The sequence below is a fragment of the Panthera onca genome, chromosome C2 (assembly GCF_046562875.1).
Source record: "Panthera onca isolate mPanOnc1 chromosome C2, mPanOnc1 haplotype 2, whole genome shotgun sequence".
NCBI classification, from domain to species: Eukaryota; Metazoa; Chordata; class Mammalia; order Carnivora; family Felidae; genus Panthera; species Panthera onca.
Genome location: NC_138347.1, coordinates 39,870,857 through 39,889,152, shown reverse-complemented (window position 1 = coordinate 39,889,152; position 18,296 = coordinate 39,870,857). Strand labels below are relative to the sequence as shown.

Below are 18,296 nucleotides of genomic sequence, written 5' to 3'. Positions count from 1 at the left end.
TACAATGTCAAGGTTGAGGGTGCTGACTCTGGACACAAACTACCTGGGTCTGTAACCAACTGTGCCATTTTCCAGCTAATCAGACCTGGGGCAAATCACTGAACCTCTCCATGTCCATTTCATGCATATAGAATCAGGATAATATCACCTTAATTTGGCTGTGGAAAGAATGAAATGAGCTAATACATATAAAACACCCAGAATAGGCCTAAACACATAATAAGCAGTAACAAGGTATTGCTTACCTATATTATTGTTCCCAGCTAACCTTTCCATTTTCTCGAGTAATGTCTTTACTTTGAAATTCACTCAATCCTAGATACCTTCACTCTATCAACCTCCCCACCTTTAGTCTATTTCTTTCTCCTTAATTTAAAAAAGAAATCTGTTTTTCTTGTCCTTGATTCCATTATTTTTATAATGGACTTGTTATAGGAATGTGTATCTAACATTGGTTTTTATTATCTAAGAAGATACATTGCAGGTTTCTTTGTGTTGTTGTTTTTCTCCTCGGCATCAGATCCTAAGCTCCTTGGGTTCAGAAAGGATGTGTTGTCATACTCTTCAATCATTTCCCTATTGAAAGATACATATATTTTTTTAAACTTGACAATGCAATAACATCTTTATATTATTCTATATTTTAATATTTTTAATGCCAAAGTGACATTTGTATTTAGTATATTTATACTGACTTGACATACTCAATTTCAAGCCCCCCTATATGTGAAGGGCACCCAACATTATCTATCTCCATAAACAGCATACATCTAAAGAGCCTGGTTCAAAACCAATAAATAATTCTATCTTAGGTCTAAGTGAGGATTTTGTGTGGATATCCCCATTTTTGTTTCTTGTTACACTTTGGTTTAAATTGGGGCATACTGCATGATATTTTGCCATTTCATTCTCTACCTTACACTTTATTTTGTTTTACATTCAATAATGCTACAGTACAAAGTATGACTACTTATAAACAAAAATATAAGTAACATGCCAACTTAGGTGGCATTTAAAAATTTAGAGACATAAGTGTAGGACAGAAATAATCATTGGCAAATTCTAAAAATCTCCTATTTCATATAAAAGGTAGATAACCAACAGAGAAATGAAATGGATTTTCAAAATCCTTTAGTTAGTAAGATATTGAGCCAGAATATATAAGGACAGACTCTTTTAGCGTGCTTAAACTTTATAGGCAATGCTGTAGGGTCTGCTTGTCAATTCCCTTGTGACGGTTACTAGACAGGTTGTATGAGCTCGGGGGGCAGGATAGCCAAGAGCGTGGACTGTCTAAGGTTGCTCCTTCCAACATTTACTCACAGAGGAATATAAGGTTTGATCAGAGAAGGGTAAGCTACAGAAGGATCTCCTGTTGTACTTCCCTTCCTGGCTCCCATCTCTTTTCAGTGTTCAACATCCCCACAAGGGTCCCCATCTATCAACTTCTCCAAATTCACAGCAGTTAGGCAGCTTCTTCTACTTGACTAAACAACAACACTCAAATAAGGGTATCTCAAAACATATGGATAAGCTTTGTACATTTATAGCTAAACAATGCGTGCAACAATTCCCTATGTTTCAGAGTGTTCGCTATGTTTTAACGTTAAAATGTAGAATTTTTTCTATAATTTCTGAACCCATGCTTTATAGTTCCAGAAATTTACCTCATTTCTCTCTTTGTCAAATCTTGCTTTTAAAAATATATGCCATAAAGAATGAGTCAGACTAGTCAGACATTTAGTCAATGAAAAAGCTAAATGAGTACCCTAAATGTGTGTGGCTGCACATCATTGGTTTTATAGTCTAAGAGAGTTCATGTGTTATTTGGAATATGTAACAACATGATCCTTTTTGAAAAATAAAATAAACTTTGCCCTGAATTCCTCACAATGTTAATAGTAGTTGCACATGAGTAAATCAAGACAGAATTTGTGCCCCCTGGCACAACAGAACATATGTATATATTTGCTCTTCAATCCAATAAGGACTCTAGAGTGCAGAACTACTACCAAGCAAAATAGAAATGAACTTCAATATAAGGGTAATGGGTTTGGTTCTTCAATAAAATAAACCTTAATAGCTATTTCACTTTCTATTTCAAATGGATAGAAATTAAGAGAGGCTCTGGATGTTAGAATTTGGTAAATTAGTAAGTATAAATAATTTACTAAAACAAAGGCATTGTGTTTTCTATACAAATAAGGTGGCCTTTTTGTAAGGCCTATTTCAAGCTACTTTTAAGTGGCCTTCTCTTCATTGTTTTATTCAGTCTTGTAACAAACACTTCGAGAGCAGCTACTATATAAAATATGTAATGCTGGTGAGTAACTCTGAGGGATGTGAAAATAAAATAGACATGAATTTTGTTCTAACGAAGTTGTAAGTCCAATAAAGATATTAGAGGTACATCAAGAATTAGATGACAATGAACAATGTGTGGCTGAAAAACTTTGGGCCACTAATAAAATTATGTAATTAATTGAATTTATGACTGTAAATTTATGCTTGGTAATCTTTTGGAAAGCTGGAATATAATTAATATATTGAATTTAGAAATTTATCTTCATTGGGGCACCTGGGTGGCTCAGTCGGTTGAGCTTCCGACTTCAGCTCAGGTCATGATCTCACAGTTCGTGAGGTCGAGCCCCACATTGGGCTCTGTGATGATGGCTCAGAGCCTGGAGCCTGCTTTGGATTCTGTGTCTTCCCCTCTCTCTGCCCCTCCCCAACTTGTGCTTTGTCTCTCTCTGTCTCTCAAAAATAAATAAATGTAAAAAAAATTTTTTTTAAGAAATTTATCTTCATTTAAAAATATGTTACATATATATTAAAATACATATCTCCTTATACATCTGTTTTTCTTATGTTCAAGGAGGTAATTTGGAAGTTCAAAAATGCCTAAAAGCAGATGAAATAATAAAACAATTTTGAAAATAATTTTAGACATTTCTGATGCAAAGACACACAAGAATGTCCAAACTGCCTGAGTCTGAACTTATTGATAGATACAACAGAAATGATACACAGTACCCGAATGTACATAATGTTCAGACTCCTAGAGAATACTATATTGTTTTTACATGGTTTAATAGGAGAATTGCTAACCCTCGCCTTCTCTACTTCTACTGTAATTGTGAGAATTACAATTTAGGTTACAAGCCACTATTTCAAAACATGAAATAAAAATAAAAACTTTAATATTACGTTTATATAGTAGAATTTTAAAATAACCATTCATAAACAAAGACCTGGACATGGTTTGTTGAAATCTTCTTAATATGTATCTACACCCAGTTTGGGGATTACTCTCTACCTAAGACTATTATGAGGTTGTTATGATAACACAATCAATAATCATATTTAGTGATGGCCTACTCTATGTACAGCATAAAGAGATATAAAGAAGTATTAAAATGGGGTCTCTGCCTAATTAAGAATAATCTATTTTGGATGATGACAACTAACCCCACAATCAAAGTCACTTGTACTAAGAGGGTTAAGGCACATTGGTTTGTCACATCAGAAGAGACTTTATAGGTTACAACAGTTTTTATGATAATAGTTGTTGCCTCTGGAGATGCAGAGTCTCACGTACTATGCAGAGATTAGTGGGCACAAGCTATTGTCTTATAAGGGAGCCTGTTCAGAAGCTATTTTCTCCTCATCTCTCTACTGAATGCTTACCTTTGGTTTTACTATCAGAAGGATGCTTATGAGTTTGCCTTTGTTGCTGTCATGAATTATCACAAATTTAGTGGCTTAAAACAGCTCAAATGTATTATTATATAGTTATGGAGGCAAGAAGTCCGAAATGATCTCACTGGACTAAAATCAAAGTTTGATCAGGGCTGTGTTCCTTCTGGAAGCTCAAGGGGCAAATCTGCCTCCTGCCTTCCCAATTTTTAGAGGCTGCTTGAATTCTTTGGCTACTTGCCCCTTCCTCCATCTTCAAAGCCAGCAGGGTAGCATCTTTAAATCTGTCTCTGACTCTGACTCTTCTGCCCTTCTTCCACATTTAAGGTCACTTGTGATTACATTGGGCCCACCCAGATATTCCCAAATTGTCTCCTTATTTTATTTTATTTTATTTTATTTTATTTATTTATTTTTTTAAATATTTTATTTATTTTTGAGACAGAGAGAGACAGAGCATGAGCAGGGGAGGGGCAGAGAGAGAGAGAGAGAGAGAGAGAGAGAGAGAGAGTGAGACACAGAATCTGAAGCAGGCTTCAGGTTCTGAGCTGTCAGCACAGAGCCCGACGTGGGGCTCGAACTCACGAACCATGAGATCATGACCTGAGCTGAAGTTGGGCGCTCAAGCGACTGAGCCACCCAGTTGCCCCAGTCTCCTTATTTTAAAGTCAGTTAATTAGCAAACTTAATTCCATCTGCAACTTTAATTCCCCCTCGCCATTTAACAACACATAGTCACAGGTTCTAGGCAGTAGGATGTGGACATCTTGAAGGGACAGCATTTTACTTACCAAAGGTGAGACTAATTTTTAAATCAAGTATGAATCATTGGTTCCACATAACATTGTTGGGCTATTCTAGTTGGAGACTGTTTTTTCAATGGTACCTCCCTAACACCTCTAACATTATAAAGAGCACTGTTGACCTTACTGACATGAATGTGCTATGCTCTTCCTTGTTATTACTATGTCATGGTTAGATGTGTACAAAATGTTAATCTATCTAGCCTTCATCTGGCAGGAGTATTTTTGATGCTTTCTCATATCAGCCCTGGCAGATTCCTAGGAGAGGCAGTAAAAGATATCTGGACAAATTCTGACATGAAATTTCTCATTGAAACAGACCTGGTTTAATACTTTGTTCTAAATTCTGCCCTAGGGATATAGCACATTAGTATTTAATCAAAATTTTATGTAATTGATATTTAATTTTGGACTCAAGCTGCATCCATAGTATTAACCACTGACATATTTAAATGTTTAAGTAACAGATTGCATTTTTCTTTTATCTTTCATATATCTAGCACATATGGGTCCAATAAATATTGCAATATTGAGTCAACAATATCCAATCAAAAGTTAGCTTACAATGAAATACATTTTAAAAATGCATATTTAAATAAATCACTCAATTTTATTGTAAGAAAGATAAACTAGGTGGAACTAGATCAAAATGTTCAAGAAGTTTATTCTGTCATTCATTTCTTCACTTGTTCATTCACTTATGCTCAAATTTTATTTTTATTAAGTGTTTATTTTTGAGACAGTGAGAGAGTACACATGCACGCGTGGGGGAAAGACAGAGAGGGGGAGACAGAGGATCTGAAGTGGGATCTGCACTGACAGCAGAGAGCCCAATGCGGGGCTCAAACTCATGAACCACGAGAGATCATGACCTCAGCTGAAGTCAGATACCTAACTGACTGAGCCACCCAGGCATCCCTATGCTAAAATTTTAGAGGCAAAAGAGATCTTATAGGTCTATTATCAGCTCTTCACTTTGCAAATAAATATATCAAGACCCTTAGCAAAGAATTGCTGAACTTCACTGTTGGCCAGTGAAAGGTCTACAGTTAGAAACTCAGATAACCCAACTCTCAAGCCAATACTTGACCTATCTCATAGATTTGTCTTAATAAGGAAGCAAAGAATATACAAGAAGAGAGAAGATCTGGAAGGTAGTCTCTGAGAAATCTGCAGTAGTTGTTGATACATTTAAATATCTTAACTTATAAAGAAATGACAGGATGTTCCCACCACCTTCAGTGCCCAGGATATAATTCATGTTCATTGAAGCTGGTTGTGTAGATATGAGGAGCCAGCCCTTAAGGTAAACTTCTCATTCTCTTAAGTATTTTGAGCTAGGAATTTTTTTTTTTTCTTTCAAAGAATAATCTCTGCTATTCAATATAGAGATTCGGTAGAGTACTCATTAATACTTTCATAGAGACATTCTAATTTTCATGAAGACAAAATTATTCTAGGTCAGAAGCATAAATGGGCAGAGATGAGATTATTCCCTAAAAGGAATGATGCAGAAATGGGATTGGGATTATGGAGATGGGATTTTTTGAAGCTCTATTCACAATCTGCTAAGGAAATTAGAAAGCGATGAAAGCAATTCCCATGAACAAGTCAGGATATAAACTTGTACCCAGATCATCATTAATGTCTAAGCCATCAGAGACTGTTCTTAATTCTCACATTTTTCTCAAACCCAGCCTAAGGTTATCCTGGTTGAGGCGTCGGGGTAAGGATTGAGCGAAAGTACTAGTATTTCCATGGGACATATTCTGCATTGCAGAAGCAAAAAGCACAGAAATAAAAAGGGTAGACATTATAACTCAACATTACAAAGATTCAGTATATTCTGAGTATGTTTTTACCCTGGAAAAATAAATTACAACAGGTTTTATGTCAAGAGAATGCCTAATGATAAACTAGACTTTACCAAGATAGAATCAGAAATGTTGATCAGTTATATTAAAACAAATATAAATTATGGTTAATATTAGTCATTTAGTAATATCTGACATTACAAGAGAGGGCAGTTTCTTTTTCTACATTTCGCTCATAATCCATTACATAGTAAAGCAGATCTAAGCACAGGATTGTGTTACCAAAGGAGGTTGGAGACTCTCTCCTTGGGGGTCATAAATATAGTTTTCCATCTGCTGGAGACCGTTTAGGTGAAACATGCCTGAAGTCAGGGGCTGGATCAGATGATCTCTGGGGGTCTCTTCTAGCCTTTTGAGTCTTTGAGAGAAATTTCTAATCAGCATGTTAATGAGTACTTTAAATTTGTATTCTGGTTTCCTTGAAGATAATTACCAGAAATGCTAAGTGGAGAACAGCATTTCTAAATACCCGTTTAAAAGAAGAAGACAGAAAGAAAGAAAGAAAAAAAACAAAACAAAACAAAACACAGTATTCTGCTTAAAAAGAAAAAAAAAAAAAGAGGTAATGTGACCCGCTTGATATCAAAGAAGGCAATTACCTGAGAAGGTAGTATGGTTCAGCGGTCTTGGTAACATCTGAAAAAGTCCAAGGCTACTGGATCTTTTCCCCGTTCTTATGATGTCTTGCTGTGTGACCCAGGGCAAGTCACTTGACCTTAGTTTCCTCATCTGAAAACACAAGACCCCAGGAGTTGTGCTTGATTACCTGACTAATATCAAGCTACAGGAATTAAATGAAGAATGGAATTTCATTTTGGGCTTCGTCACCGCTGTGGCGATGACAGATGGGAATCATATGAACTAGGTTAGCCCCTGCGCTTCATTAACCGACAGAAAGAGAGTCTGAATGACATGGAATGGATGGTAAACTTAACTTTGAAAACCCTTTAAGAAACCTTAATTTCTATATAAAGAAACCTTTATATAGGTGATACATACAGCAAAGATTTATTTCTATTTCTGCATTATGAAAAATCAATTGTAATATTATCCTGTGTGTTTCATTAATCTAGTTACTCCAAAACTGGCTCTGGGAAAAACATGTACTAGGTTAGCCCAATATCTCTTCTTTTTGTACTTAGTTTTTCAAGAGGAAAAAAACTTTTTTTATTAATATTGACATACAGCTTCTTTAGAAGTAAAACAAAAGTGTATTAGTCCAAATTATTTTTCTCCCTCTGTCCTTTCCTTCTCTACCTATAGTGAAATAAGTTTAATCTGAATTTTTAGATTTCTTGTCATAAAACATGATTTTCTCTGGGTCACTAAACTGGTAGTCTTCCAAAACTGGCACATAGGGTTAAAGACTTAGCCGTGTGCTATTTTCTTTCAGCTCCTTTTTTTTTTTCTACCAGAGATCACTGCTTGTTTTAATAAACATACCCTAAAGAAGAAATCCAATGAGGTAGGAATTAAGCAAACTTATGTTTGACACACTCTTTAGAGAAGACAAATAACAAATTAAAAAAAAAAAAAAACCTAAGATGATATAAAGATGAATTGATGTTATGTTTGTGACCAAGTTTGGAAAACTGAAACATTTATACAAGATTAGATGCCTGAGTACTACTGATGGCCATGATCTACACTTCCATAAACTATATATTTCCATTAAAGTGAAATATATAAATTTCCATTAAAGTGAAAGAGCCAGATCCATCCTGAAAAAGTAGTTAGCATTTTGTTAGAGACTGCAATTGTGTGCAGCCTTTTGTTCACAAACACTAAAGAGAGGGCAGGGATAGCACTGGAAATACTGCTCTACATAAAGGTTTAGGGAATCATAAATTCTGGTTCCGACTCTGCTATTCAGCTTTTAGATGTCATTATACCTTAGTCCCACCATCTGTACAGTATGAATAATCATATTTTGCTAACTCACAGGTGTGTTGTAAAAAATAGACAATAAAAAGTAACTCTGAACATACAACCATTCTCAGAGCCCTCATAATAAGGAAAACAAATGGTTAAGAGATACAAAACAAATGGGTTGAACTTTACAATAAAATTCTGAGAATGACATTTAACTTGATATAAAAAAATTATCTAACAATGTTTACCTACCAAAATTCTCATATAACTTAACTTTATTTGCAAAATATACATGATTTGGACTTTGGAATGAAATTCCAAATAAAGTGAAATTCCAAATCCAAATCATGTATACTTTGTGAATAAAATTTTATTCCAAAGTCTTTAAAGGACAGGAAAGGAGAAAACACATCCTGAACCTACAGAGTTTTGTTTTTGTTTTTTGTTTTTTTTTATCTCTCTGTTGAGGGATCAGCTAATGGTAGATTCTCACTATATGTCTATGCAGTATTTAATATCAAATTATACCTTTAACTGAAAAACTGAACAGTATACTTTATCAGAAGAGCATGGACCAGGGCAACTATTAAGAGTGGAAGGAACACAGGGTGCCTGAGTGACTCAGTCTGTTAAGCATCTGACTTCAGCTCAGGTCATGATCTCATGGTTTGTGGGTTCAGGTTCAAGCCCCACATCGAGCTCTGTGGTGACAGCTCGGAGCCTGGAGCCTGCTTTGGATTCTGTGTCTCCCTCTCTCTCTGCCCCTCCCCTGCTCATGCTTTGTCTCTCTCTGTCTCTCAAAAATAAATAAACATTAAAAAAAATAAATAAATAAAACAAAATAAAAGAAGAAGAAGAAGAAGAGTAGAAGGAACACATTTTCGTTCCAGGTGTTGACATTTATTACAACACACGGGTAAAATGCCCAGACAGCCTTTGTGTCTCTCCCTTCTAAATTTTGAATTCCAAGCATACCAAATCCACATGCCCAATTTGATCAGCTAACCCCAGATATTCAGAGTACATATATGTTCCCTAAGCTCCCACTTTTGCTTATTAATGGCCTATTCCCAAAATAGGAAAAATTATTGTGAACCAGGAAATCAGCCCAGGTGGTGACTTTTAAAAAGCAGAGGGGAAGTTAGGGGCGCCTGCGTGGCTCAGTCAGTTAAGCGTCTGAACTTCGGCTCAGGTCATGATCTCATGGGTTGTGAGTTTGAGCCCTGCGTTGGGCTCTGTGCTGACAGCTTGGAGCCTGGAGCCTGCTTCGGATTCTGTGTCTCCTTCTCTCTCCACCCCTCCCCAACTTGGGCTCTGTCTCTCCATGTCTCTCAAAACATAAATAAATGTTAAAAAAAGAAAAATTTTAAAAGCAGAGGGGAGGTGGGTGGGGGGATGAGTTAAATAGGTGAGGGGGATTAAGGAATGCACTTGTGATGAGCACCGAGTGTTGTATGGAAGTGTTGAATCACTGTACTGTACACCTGAAATGAATATCACACTGTATATTAACTAACCGGAATTTATTTTTTTTTAATTTTAATGTGTATTTATTTTTGAGAGAGAGAGTGAGAGACAGAGTGTGAGTGGGGAATGGCAGGCAGAGAAGGAGACAAAGAATCTGAGGCAGGCTCTAGGCTCTGAGCTGTCATCACAGAGCCCCACACGGGGTTCGAATCCACAAACTGGGAGATCATGACCTGAGCCGAAGTCGAACACTCAACCGACTGAGCCACCCAGGTGCCCCACTAACCGGAACTTAAATAAAAACTTTAGGGGAGCCTGAGTGTCTCAGTTGGTTAAGCGACCAATCCTTGGTTTTGGTTCAGGTCATGATCTCAGATTTCATGAGTTTAAGCCCCGAGTCAGGCTCTGTACCAGCAGCATGGTTCCTGTTTGGGATTCTCTCTCTCTCCTCCTCTCTCTCTGCCCTTCCCCCACTTGCTCTGTCTCTCTCTCAAAATAAATAAATAAACTTAAAAATCCTTTTTAAAAAAGCATATTACTGAATGTTAGTAAGCCTTTGGTATATGGGAGAAAGATGACACTCTCACTTCCTTTTCTTCATGCTTGAGAGAACATTTGCTACCATCTGTAGCCCAACAGTTTTTGTCTTAACCCCTTTACCCTCCATGGGAGAAAATCAGAGTTAAGACATGCAGAGACGGGGGCGCCTGGGTGGCTCAGGTCACGATCTCGCGGTTTGTGAGTTCAAGCCCCGCGTCGGGCTCTGTGCTGACGGCTCAGAGCCTGGAGCCTGTTTCGGATTCTGTGTCTCCCTCTTTCTGACCCTTCCCCGTTCATGCTCTGTCTCTCTCTGTCTCAAAAATAAATAAACGTTAAAAAAATAATTTAATTAAAAAAAAAGACATGCAGAGATGAAAGTTGTGTTTACAAATTCCTTTCCTTATATGACTTTCTGGGAAGATTTTGCCCTCAGCATACCTCTTTCTTTTACCAACCTCCCTTGGCTTCTTCCTTTTGTGAAATTTGAACTTCTCTTTTTTTATCTTTATTTTATTTTTTAATTTGGGAGAGAGAGAGAGAGAGAGAGAGGTACAGGGAAAGAGAGAATCTGTTTTTCTTTTTTAAGGAGGGTGTCACATCTCTCCCCTGTTTTATTATTATTTTTATTATTATTTATGTTGAGAGAGAGTGAAACAGAGCACATGAGTGGGGGAGGCACAGAGAGAGGGAGAGACAGAGAATCCCAAGCAGGCTCCTCACTGTCAGCACAGAGCCTGAGGTGGGGCTCGATTTCATGAACTGTGAGATTATGACCTCAGCTGAAGAGCTGGACGCTTAACTGACTAAGCCACTCAGGTGTCCCTGAGAAGGAGAGAATCTTAAGCAGGCTTGATGTTCAGCGTGGAGCAACCTGGGGCTTGATCCCACAACACTGGGATCCTGACCTGAGCCGAAATCAAGAGTCAGACACACAACCAACTGAGCCATCCAGGTGCCCTGAAATTTGAGCTTCTTAAAAGAAAAATGAGATAAGTAACACAATTAAATATGTTGAAAACCCCTGCTTTTAAGTGTTAGGAAAGTAGGAAGAAAAGATAATGTCAAGTATGGGTAGTCAAAATTGTGAAAATCATGAACAGTGAATGAAAAGCATGGGTCAGAGAAAAGGGCCATTTTGTTTTGTGATTCCCATCAGTGACCTTCCCACCTGCCATTTCATTAGTGTAGTGCAGAAGGTCACAATACTTTGAGGTAAAGAGCAAGTGATGGTGAGAAAGAAAGCAAAGTCAGCAGGTATAAAATACACTTCAAAATTTTGAGAGTTCTCCAAGAAGGGTAGGAAGTGATGTCATCTATTGAGAAAGAAGTAAATGGATGGAATTGTGAGTGGAGAAAAAAAACAGAGAAGTTCTAGAAGGGTCACTGTGCTGAGTTCCCTTGGAATCAACAATATTTTGTTGTTTATAAGGAACAATTTTTTTTCCCTAACATTTTAACAACTGATCGCAACTAAGCATCACTGCTGGCTCAGTCTTGATGTAACTGCTGTTTCCAGCACATATGGGAACTCCATCATGGCTATTCATATTGTCACTTAAATTGAGTTATGTGCATTGCTGAAAATGTCATCAAAAAGATTACTTACTTTGTGATTCAGTATTGAAACAATAAGTTATTTTGTACTCAGAAAGGCATGTACTCAGAGCAGTGGAGCATGAATTAGATATTAATGAAGCAAATATTCATGGGGGGGGGGAGATGAACACAACTCTATAAATTTCTTGTAAAGAACAACCAAAAGCTCTAATGAGATCCAAGAATGTAAGACATATATTTATTACTGAGTTGTTTATAAAAAGGTTGGTTATCGCACACCAAGCAACGCAACTGAAGGAAAGGAAAATTGCATACACCTCAGAACAGATGAATGCACTTTTACATCAATGAGAAATTGGTGTGACCAATCCAATTGTAGCCCAGGATTATCTTTAAGGTCCTTCACATCCGCTGGTCAGAAACTTCCAGCTAGAATAGTAGCACTTTCACTTCCAGCAACATGTGATTCAACTGAAGAAAACTGAATAAATATATGTTGAGTCAAATAGGATAAGCTGATGAATACTGGAGCTCTTTGACATGCTGTAAAATTATAGTGGCAATGCCAAAGCACTAAATGAAGGTCGTGAGCATTGATAAAGAAAGGCAATGTATCACCATGACGCTGTGTATAACTGCCAATGACCAAATGTTTCCTTCATGGTGAATTTTAACTTCAAGTTATTTCTGAAAAATATCTCCTCAAAAATGCTACTCTGTATTTGCATACATATGCACGGGTACACACTTGTGCACACGCACGCACACATGCAGATGGCTGGGGAATGGCTAAGCTGATAAATGAGATAAATGCTTTCTGAAAGAGGTAACTAGGAAGCTTTCTTCACAAGTGTTAATATTTTACTTCATTTATATATTTTTTAATGTTTGTTTATTTTTGAGAGAGAGAGAGAGACAGAGCATGAGCAGGGGTGGGGCAAACAGAGAGGGAGACACAGAATCCGAAGCAGGCTCCAGGCTCTGAGCTGCCAGAACAAAGCCCAACGCGGGGCTGGGACTCACAAACCATGAGATCATGACCTCAGCCGAAGTCAGATGTTTAACCGACTGAGCCACCCAGGCGCCCCAATATTTTATTTCTTGATTTTAGTTTGTTAGTGTACATCCACTGGACTAGTTTAAAAATAAGCTTACTGAAACTATAATGACTTGTCATTATTCCTGCCAATGTGAGTGAACAACCTCAACCTCATGATTTTCAATCAGCTAACCATGTAGTCACCATCTGAAGCAGGTCCTTGTTTTGAAAGAAAACTCTCTATTAACACATTGTAGTAAGACTTATAAAGTGTCAGATATCAAAAACTGCCAAATGGGGAACACCAGAGGGGCTCAGTCGGTTGAGCGTCCAGCTTTGGCTCAGGTCATGATCTTACAGTTTCTGAGTTTGAGCCCTGCATCAGGCTCTGTGTTAATAGCTCTGAGCCTGCAGCCTGCTTCGGATGCTGTGTCTCCCTCTCTCTCTGCCCCTCTCCTGCTCGCACTCTGTCTCTCTCTCTCTCTCTTTCAAAATATGAATAAACATTAAAAAAAAGTAGAAAAACTGCCAAAAGGAAGTCAAGAGTCTAGATGAAAATTTTGAAGAAAATAGTGAAGATGGAAGAAGTAACTTCATCCACAACATACTTAGCAGCCCAGGGAATGACAATTGGTATGAAAACATGCTCATTGATGAATAAGTCAAAAAGCGATTCAAAAGAGTGGAATCTGAAAGCAAGCGAATATATTTTAGAAATTCCAAAAGCAATTGGGATTGAGATTTAGAAAAGTTATATAACCTGCCCAAAACGATAGTTTGCTTATAAATTACATTTCAAAACTTTTGCACATCTAAATAAGCCTAAAATAGCTCATGCAATAACTATAAAATTTTTGAAAATAAAAGTTTCAAGAAGGTATTATATCACAGCTTAATTGGCTGAATTGCTTCCTTCTCAATTGCAAATAAAATAACGGCACTTCTAAGAATTGATGACATCTTAAATGAAGTAGTGTAACAGGAATTTTTGTGATGTTATTTGCCATTTTTCTATGTACTCTCATTCATTGATCTGTGCAACCCATAATAAGTAGCAACTTTGTTCTAGGAATTCCACTAAAAACTAAGGATAAAAAGGCAATGAGGCATAGTCTTTTGATCCATGTGTTCGCAGTCTAGCATAAATAACTATAAGGTGATAAGGTGTATGTAATAATGCTATTATTGGAGTGTTTATAAGGAAGTCACTGGCTCTCTGCCTGGGAGATCTTGAGAAAATTTAACAGAAGAGAAAATAGAGATTAAATCATGAATAAGAGTTCATTAGACAAATAATAATAATAAAAAAAACAAGGAACTTATTTTTTTTTATTTTTTATTTTTTTTAATATATGAAATTTATTGTCAAATTGGTTTCCATACAACACCCAGTGCTCATCCCAAAAGGTGCCCTCCTCAATACCCATCACCCACCCTACCCTCCCTCCCACCCCCCATCAACCCTCAGTTTGTTCTCAGTTTTTAACAGTCTCTTATGCTTTGGCTCTCTCCCACTCTAACCTTTTTTTTTTTTTTTTTTTCCTTCCCCTCCCCCATGGGTTTCTGTTACGTTTCTCAGGATCCACATAAGAGTGAAACCATATGGTATCTGTCTTTCTCTGTATGGCTTATTTCACTTAGCATCACACTCTCCAGTTCCATCCACGTTGCTACAAAAGGCCATATTTCATTTTTTCTCATTGCCACGTAGTATTCCATTGTGTATATAAACCACAATTTCTTTATCCATTCATCAGTTGATGGACATTTAGGCTCTTTCCATAATTTGGCTATTGTTGAGAGTGCTGCTATAAACATTGGGGTACAAGTGCCCCTATGCATCAGTACTCCTGTATCCCTTGGATAAATTCCTAGCAGTGCTATTGCTGGGTCATAGGGTAGGTCTATTTTTAATTTTCTGAGGAACCTCCACACTGCTTTCCAGAGCGGCTGCACCAATTTGCATTCCCACCAACAGTGCAAGAGGGTTCCCGTTTCTCCACATCCTCTCCAGCATCTATAGTCTCCTGATTTGTTCATTTTGGCCACTCTGACTGGCGTGAGGTGATATCTGAGTGTGGTTTTGATTTGTATTTCCCTGATAAGGAGCGACGTTGAACATCTTTTCATGTGCCTGTTGGCCATCTGGATGTCTTCTTTAGAGAAGTGTCTATTCATGTTTTCTGCCCATTTCTTCACTGGGTTATTTGTTTTTCGGGTGTGGAGTTTGGTGAGCTCTTTATACATTTTGGATACTAGCCCTTTGTCCGATATGTCATGTGCAAATATCTTTTCCCATTCCGTTGGTTGCCTTTTAGTTTTGTTGGTTGTTTCCTTTACTGTGCAGAAGCTTTTTATCTTCATAAGGTCCCAGTAACAAGGAACTTATTTTGAGCAGAGAGAACAATATATGCCAAAGGCCCAGTGGTAGTAAAGGGTCCTAGGATGTTCAACAGGTAGGGTGAAGATAACAATCACAGAAACATTAGCAGCAACTTACAGGGGTAAATTGGAAACAGGTTTTGAAATATCCTCTGTAGTAATGGGAAATACTAAAGAATTTTTCCCAGCATTTTATTTTTATTTTTTTTTTATTGAGGTAAAATATACAGGACAAAATATATAGCATTTTAACTACTCTTAAGTGTACAGTTCAGTATTGTTACATATATTTACATGGTGGTGCTGACATTTGATGTTTGAGATAATTTTGTGGTGGATGAACTGGAAATTCAAAGCCAATAAATAAAAGATGAATTCAACATTTCAATTGAGATATGATCGGATTAAAGTTAGAATTGGAGACTACTGTTAAGAGGGAGACAATTAAAACAAAGTTTGCAGGAAGAGGATTATTTGAGGGGAATACCAATGAGTTCCATTGCAGACATTTTATTTTGATATGTCTATGAAACATCTGTAGGAAGCCCTTCAGTATACAATTGGAAGTAAAGTTTCACAGCTCAGGGAAGATGTGGAACTAGAGTCATTAGCCTTGTTGAAATGAATTATCTTAAGGAACCTGCATGAAAGTGAAGGAAATAAAATCAAGGATGAAATCTTGATGAAACTCAGCCTTTAAGAGTTCACTAAGAATAAGGAGTCAATAAGGGACACAGTGTGGGAATAGCAGAGAAAAGAACTAAGAAAGACATTGTAAACCTCAAATAAGGAAAGTATTTCAAGTGGCAAAGGCATCTAACAAGCATCATATATTAACATTCCAAGAGAATAAAGCTTTTAAAATTGTTCATTGGATTTGACAATTGAGAGGTCATTGATGCCTCTGGACAGGAAGAGGTTATGGGCAGAAGTGGACAGAAGAACAATAACAGAAATAATAGGAATAAAAATATAAAAGCATATGAATAATAATAGGTAATATTTATGGAACATTTACACATAACACTTATATAGTGCCAGGCATTGTACAAATGTTATATAACATTATGCCTTTCAATTCCTCTACCAACTTTTTCATGGTAGGTATGAAAATTGTATAGGCTTAGAAGAATTATATAACTTGCCCAAAGACAGATAGCTTTCTACAAATATTAATACTGAGTTTACACTAGTATATACACCATCGACAAGGAATAAATGGAAACTTTGGATATTTACAAAAGTAAGTATAAAGCATTCTTTCAAGACATTTGACCACAAATGGAGGAAGGGAGATAAGTCAGTACCTCCTGGAAGAGGGAGTAATATTGAGGCAAATTATGGGGGCGGCAAGGGTTGGGTTTTTGTTCTTTTGTTTTTGTTTTTGTTTTTTTGGAGGGGTGGTAGAAGGCAGAGTTGTTTTTAGGTTGAAGAAGACTTAAACTATTTTAATTAGATAAGTGAAATAGAATTTCATAATGCAAAAGAGAAAGAGAATAATTAGTGAAATGAGAGCCCAAAGAAGGAAAGAAAATAAACTTTTTAGTTCATGGGTCAAAGGCTTACTCTCTGAGAATAGGATAAATCTGATCTCAGACACAGAAGAAAAGGAAAAAGGAATGGGTGGCATTACATATAGATAACTGACTATGGTAGTGAAGTTATGGAGTTTTTTACTGAGATTCATCCTTTCTAACTGTGGAGTATGGTTGGGGATTTAAAGAGTGTAGTAAATATTTATAATAAATGTCTCAAAGAATTGGAAAAGAAGAATTTCTTTGAATTCTTTGAATATTATAATTCTGTTGAATTATAATAGCAAGCACGTTAATGGTTCAGTTTAAAGTAGAAACCATAACTTTGTGTGAATATCAATAAACATCGCTATGTGGTTCACCTTTCCCAGTGTGTAAGGCATTGATGATAAAAGAGAATAGAAGCTGTTGCTTGTATTGATCCATGGACAGTGATTGGTTCAGAGAATGTACTAGAGAGATGAGAAAGGGAGAGTGTTCAGGAAAGTGGTGAAAATATCATAATGAGGAAATATACCAGTACGAGACTGCTAAGCAGGGTGGGGTTGACTATAGAACGGCTGGTTGGGATCAAAGAAGAAATGTGGCCTAGAGAAAGAGACTCAGAGAGAGGAGGTGAGCAATGGGTGTTTGAGAACACCAGAATTTCAGAATTTAAGCTTACAGAAGTACTCCTGAGAGTTGACTAGTTCACATGTTCCATCTTTTGCTAAAGAAGGAGGGATGAGAGATCCCCCAATTAAAATCATGTCCAGAAAATGTAATTTAAAAGTAAATAAGAGTTTGGGGGCACCTGGTTGGCTTAGTCTGTTGAGCTTCCGACTCTCAATTTCAGCTCAGATCATAGTCCCAGGCGTGTGTGACTGAGCCCTGTGTGGCTCCACACTGAGGATGAAACCTGCTTGGGATTCTCTCTCTCCCTCTTTCCTTCTGTCTCTCTCCTCTGCTCATGCTCATGCTCATGCTCATGCTCTGTCTCTATCTCTCTCTCATAAATACATACATACATACATACATAAATGTAAGTAGGAGTTTTAAATAATTTGAAATTTTACTCCTGGTTGAGTGATTCAACGTTATTATTCAACAGTAGTTTTGACAGAGAAAAGTAATTCTCAAGCATACAATTCCAACAAAAATATAGAAATTCCTAGGCCTAACTGCTAAGTTTGTGAAAACTGATCCTTTTCCTCACCACACTCTGAAACAGACGCTCTGTGAGTACACAGGGCAGTTCCTTTTTGACACTCAGTCCTGGTTAAATGTGGCTACTACTGCTATTCTATTTCTAGAAGCCAGTATTTCCCTCAAGGTTAAAACTTGGACCTGTGAGAACAGAACCATTATTCTTCTTCAAGGGTTAGTTTTTGTGTTTGTAATCAGTCACTGATGATTGGCAATCCTTTTTGAGGAAATTTACTCATGTTTTCACATCTCTTTATCACTAAGACTGTTCTCAAGTACTTGCATAGTATCGATTTGCATAATGTACTCCATCAGCATTTATGTGACATTTTATTATTTCATCTTT

General features: G+C 37.0%; 1 long non-coding RNA gene across 3 annotated transcripts in view; it reads right to left on the bottom strand.

The window, feature by feature from the left end:
* LOC144617404 (uncharacterized) overlaps nucleotides 1-18,296 on the bottom strand; it is a 103,896-nt gene continuing 85,600 nt past the window's right edge. For all 3 annotated transcript variants that reach the window (XR_013557866.2, XR_013557863.2, XR_013557864.2), the window contains 2 exons: nucleotides 6,973-7,102; nucleotides 1-576 (listed from right to left, as the gene is read on the bottom strand). This is a non-coding gene — a long non-coding RNA (uncharacterized LOC144617404). The remainder of the gene's footprint in view (nucleotides 577-6,972; nucleotides 7,103-18,296) is intronic.